We start from the raw sequence: 6,000 nt of genomic DNA on the forward strand, positions 1-6,000 counted from the left end.
ACAAGCTGGACAGAAAAGATTAGATTCAGAAGAGGTGATGTTGTGCTCTGGTCATGGAGAAGGAAATGCTCCACATACTCAGGGAGTTGAACTGATGCTGTTCAAAGAAGCACATAATGCACTTATAGGATGGGAATTTCATGGATCCAGAATCATAAGAGCATCCTTCAAATCAAACAAGCAGGGAGTTAAAATAACTGCTGTTCAGTGCTATTCACCCATCAAAGATAGCGATGAGGACGACAAAGATCAGTTCTATGACATGCTTCAGTTGATCGTAGTGAAGTATCCAGCAAGGGACCTGACCTGTCAACAACTATATGACACAATGATGGAACTGGCAGGGAAATTTAGTAAACCAGAGAGACCGGTCAAGGACAAATAAGGCAGGACAATCACCGACATTCAGGGACAGAGGAACAAGTGGGTACTTTGAACATTTTGAGCGAATCATGAATAGATCAGCTCCACTCAAACCACCATACATCGAGGCAGTAAACACAGATCTTCCTTATTAAGCCATCAAGTGAATGGAACTGGTCACTATACACCAACTCCCTTGACTATGATAGGGCGTTTGACTGTGTGGATAGGAGAACATTATGTACATGTAGTAAGCCCATTCCATTACTGTATTATTTATACGCTCACTGTAATTTAGACACTTAATCCACCATGTAAATTTCTGTGTGAGTATGATTGAGCACATGTCTGCACATCAATTTTCATTTCTATTCTCCCATTGGTTGTAATACACAGATAATCAATAATTTATCCATACTTGATTAATACTCATAAATATATATATGGATTTCTAACACTCACACACACATACACTTTTTTCACTGTGTGCTTGCTTCGTGTACGCTTGCGGATTTTACCAATCTTTAACAGTAAACTATCTCTATAACTGGTGTTCAGACTTTTGAATAATCTCGAGTAAATCGATAATTCTACTAGGAGATTCAGCCTGCATTAAATACTCAGTTAACGGGATACTATTTATTGGAGTCAGATATAGAGGACACTAGCCTCTACAAAGTTGATGAGCTACATTTAGAACACGCACTATTTCTCTACAGTAGTCGACTGGATTATGAAGACCTCCACATCTGACGGGAAGCACGGAATACAATAGACAGCTTCCATGCAACTAGACAATTCGAACTTCGTAGATGGCCTAGCAATCCTATCCCACCTAGTCAGCAGCATCATCATCGATGTACAAGGAGGATCTGATGCACAAGTAGAGACAAGGATTCGAAAAGTAAGCGCAGCATCCCTACAGTTGAACAACATACGCAACTCCAAACAACCATCTCTCAACCAACATCAGTCACAATCTTCAATGCGAACGTCAAGACAGATAGTCTGTACGGAGCTGAAACTTTGACAACTAGCACAACCATAATCAAAAAGGTACAAGTATTTATAAACAAATGTCTACTCAAGATACTCAATACATGTTGGTCGGATGCCATCGACAATAAACTACTGTGGGAGAGAACAAACCAGTTTCCAGTTGAAGAGGAAATTGGCAAAAGACGTTGTGGGTGGATAGGATATGCACTGTGCAAATAACCAAACTGCACATTGAAGCAAGCGCAAATTTGGAATCCTGAAGTTGAAATGAAAAGAGGAAGACTGAGGAGCACATTTCATTGGGAATTGGAAGCATACATCAAAAGAATGAATAGCACTTAGAAACATCGTGAAAGCAGAGAGGAGGACAGAGTTCGATCGAGAATCCTGGTGGGAAGCTTATGTTTCCCTGCAAGAGTTAACATGTGTACATATGTAGGGAAAACTATTTCCATAATTAACATTTACTAGCTTATCAGGTGGTTACAATTTATGAACTGTGAGTAGGGTATCGATACAATGCTTTAAATGACTATAGTATAAATTGTGACTTTATAAACAATGTATGAACGTTTAGAAGTGTGTAATGAAGGACAGATGTTTACTGAAGCAGGCGGAGAAGTGTAGGAATAAAATGGTCATAAGGCAACGGTTAGTGAAGTGGAGTTGATTGTAAGTCAGCAGTGTGCAAGTAAATGCAGTAAACTGGTGGGAAACGGATGAGAATGAACTTACGCTGACTCAGTGTTGATGGTATTTTGTGCAATCCCGACTGGTTGGTGGGTTACAGGCTCCATAGTAGCTAGATTACTGTTAGTATACAAGAGATTGTAAAGTTTACTCGACAACTCTCTTAGATAATAATGAGCTTCTCTTGAGGGCGATTAAAGTTGGGCAGCATCGACAATCCCGATGAGTTATCTGTTTACCTCAAGGGAAAATTAAGGAGGAACATATAGCTCAGGCGACATCAAATACAACTGCAAAGACGAAGAGAAAATGAAACTAAGCTCGGAGTCTGATATGATTTAGGCATGTAGAGGGCCTATTATATCTGAGTAGGGTGCAGATGTGTTCGCACACGCTATGCCAGTGCAAGCGAAGGCTTCATCAAGAAGTGCTAAAAACGTATGTATTCTATTTGCCATGCATATTTCTGTGGAAAGAATGATCCATAATAATCCATCCTTGATGACGAAGAAGGTTTTGGATCTCTAGAATTATGGTCTACTATGATATTAGTACTGCTCTAATAATAGACCTAATCCTAAAATTGTAGACTTGTCATGACATAACTGCCTAATCCATAAGGTCTTAATTGGAAGTCACATTATCATCTACACCAATTCATAGTACCGTAACCACCACCAATACATTATGTAGAACAAGCTTAGGCTAGAGATAGGACAATATATTTAATATGAATAAAAGATATAAGATAACATTCAACAGGGACCACGCCTTCAAGCCCGAGCCATGCCATCCGTTCAATTAGAATCAACTCTCTACTCACTTTTCCCGCCTCCTCCATCGTTGGGTTTTTCCCAATGTTAAATGTTGAATATCCATTTCGCCAATTGTCTCGTGTTCAGCTTTGATGATTGAGTGGTTAGGACACAATGCCACTACAGATCTGTGACTTTCAACTTCGACCGTAGAAACGTTATCTCGAAGTTCGTATATATGCGAGTCTTGGGTAATAATTATATCACAAGTTGTGTAAGTAAGATTTTCGAGGAGCTTGAAGCCTTCTTTTTCAGAGGGCTTCAAGTCTCAGAATATGAGATCGAGAGCGACACTCATTAAGTAAGTCAGTCATATGCATTTAGCGCGAGAATACCCGTTGTACTCTACGACTTATCTCATGCATATCTTGTAAAGAATGAATGTAGATTCAATTTGAAAGAATTTACGATGCATGAAGTTAGGCAATTTCCGCATTTCAAGTGCTTTAGTCTAGATGTTTAGAAAAGTTCAGACTGTGCAAACATTTCTATGTCAATCATTGGTATAAACCAGTTGCAACACCATAAGCTAATTATCAACCCTAGCAAATGGAGGTTAGTGGACGGAACAAGTAAATTATCTGTTTATAGAAGCCCATTTTCTGATTTTAGATTATGCCCAATCATAGTTAAACATATGGTCGAACCATTTTTCAAAATATCCTAAGAAGGACAACAACGATTTACTTCCAAATGGTGACTGCATATTAATACGAAAACCACTCTCGATCGTCATCTTTCGTCACATATCCACGACCTGACAGCTATTTTAAAATGCTTGAATGCTTTCTCGAAGTCCGACCAGATTAAAGCACATAATCAAATTCTCATGGCTGCGGATGACATCTCAAAATCAGTTTTCATCACTCCCCTCAGTGAGTGCCTTTTGGTTTAAGAAATTCTGCACAAACGTTCCAGAGTTTCATCGGTGATGTCCTTCGAAGTCTCAACTTCGTATACACATATGTATATGATTTCTTTATTGCAAGTCCGGACAGGGAATCTTATCTCCAGAGTCTGGATCGTGTTTTCGAACGACTGCGAGAACAATACATTCATGTAAGTATTCAGAAATTTCCATTCGGAACCGAATCCCTGAACTTCCTCGGACATAATATTGATGCTCAACGCATGCACTCTCTGCAAAGCAAAGTGGCTGCCATTCTGGATTACCTAAAATCGACCACAGCCAAGTAAATCCTTATGTATAATGAGCTGGCGAATATTCTCTGGCGGATCAAACCAAGCTGTGCGTGTCATGAGACCCTAATGGACCACCTACGCTCAACATCTAGAACCATAAATTTGTACAACAATGAGAGGAATACGTTCAGCACAGGTTAGGATGTTATTCCAAAACAATCATTGACATTTGCTCCTTACTCACCTTTACACAAGCACTCCCCTAGAGAGTCTCGACAACTGGATTACATTTCGCAGTTTACTACAGATATATAACACAGTCATGGTGCAAACAATATTGTCATAGACCCCTTGTATCGTGTAACTTCCTTGAACAGATTTCAGAGGACTAACTCACTTAAATCCACCAGCTTCAAAGAAAAGAAACCTATTTTCAACGAGAGATGTCCTCGACAACCATGAAACTCTGTATAAAACAGATGGAAACAGGTAAGGTGACTTCACTATGTGAAAAATCTACGTATAAGGATCGACAAATCGTGCCGAAACAGTTTCAATGCAACGTCCTCCACTCCTTGCACAAATGCACTCGTTCAGGTTTTCGAGAAACTATAAAGCTCATCGCAAAACCAGTTCGTTGACCTGGTACGAATAAAGACGTGAGGGAGTGGGCACACTCTTGTGTAAGCTGTCAGAAATCTAAGGTGATCGGACACAACAAATGTTCTATAAGCTCTTCCAAAACTCCCAACGTTTGTTTTGACCATGTTCATCATGATCGGATATGACCCTTATCAGATTCAAATGGACACTCTTCCCTCTTGACGTGTGTAGACCATTATACATGATGCCTAGAGGTAGTATTTATAGAGGACATTACTGCTAAAATGGTGACATGCGCCTTCGTCAAACGTTGAATAACAAAATACAGCTGCTATTCAACTGTCACTCTAGTCTGTGAACTCCAGTTCAAATCTGGACTTTTTCGTTTCCTTACTACGTTACTAGGAATCATGAGATCTTGGTAACCCTCGTGCTATTGATAGAAGAAACCAGACAAGTAGTGAATAGGTCTTTATTTCGATCTAAGCGCAGTCACAGTGGAGCGTGAGACTGTTTGTTCAGACAAACAAAGCCTCTAAACATTCAATATAAGATAACAGGAAATATAACGCCTATGCAAAATAAGGAAGTGAATGAATACTTGACCTGTACTGTCTTGGCATATGCTTGGTTGTTTGAGGTCAACTCTTAACCAACCAATCTATGCCGTTACAAGTTTCCAAACGACCGTCTATCACTTACGAGCTAACGAGTTGGGAGAGTGATTTCACGGACCAGTGACAGCTTCATTTCCAGCTGCAAACGTTACACAGTGGACTAACACACTTCCACTAGTGTCACTCGATATTCGCGATGTAGTGAAAGCTGATAATGGATACAATAAGGCGCAACTCATTAACGGAAATATACTTCAACGCTCTGTAGAGCTCTTGAATACTTCGTCTTTTTCGGTGTATGTGGATGCAATCTCCTTTGCGAGCTAATGAAGGCTAACTTCCAAATGACTGCGATTAACCCATGTTTTCGTGCATCTCCGCATGTCTTCGTTCCTTTTTTATTTACCAGATGTCAAAATGGACATTTTCGCTAATAGTTGCTTTTATTTTCACTCTTTTTGTATTATCACGCCAATAAAAAAATGAGCATTTTTCTTCCATTATTCTCATATAAGTGTAAATCGTATTTTATAAATAATATCCAGAACACCATTCACTATCAAATATTTTCACGCTATCGCATGGTTTATATGAGCATGTATACCGGGTTTTTTCCCATGTTTTGATTCCTTATGCGGGTATGTGTGTATCACGTAATGCACTTATGCCTTCATTTTTCCCTTCCAGAAAGAATGGAAATGATAAAAAGAGCCGAAAAAAATACAATGAATCGAAATTTTAATTGTACATTTTATGTTGTTATGCTGTAT

This window comes from Schistosoma haematobium, chromosome 1 (genome assembly GCF_000699445.3).
Source record: "Schistosoma haematobium chromosome 1, whole genome shotgun sequence".
In the NCBI taxonomy this organism is placed as follows: Eukaryota; Metazoa; Platyhelminthes; class Trematoda; order Strigeidida; family Schistosomatidae; genus Schistosoma; species Schistosoma haematobium.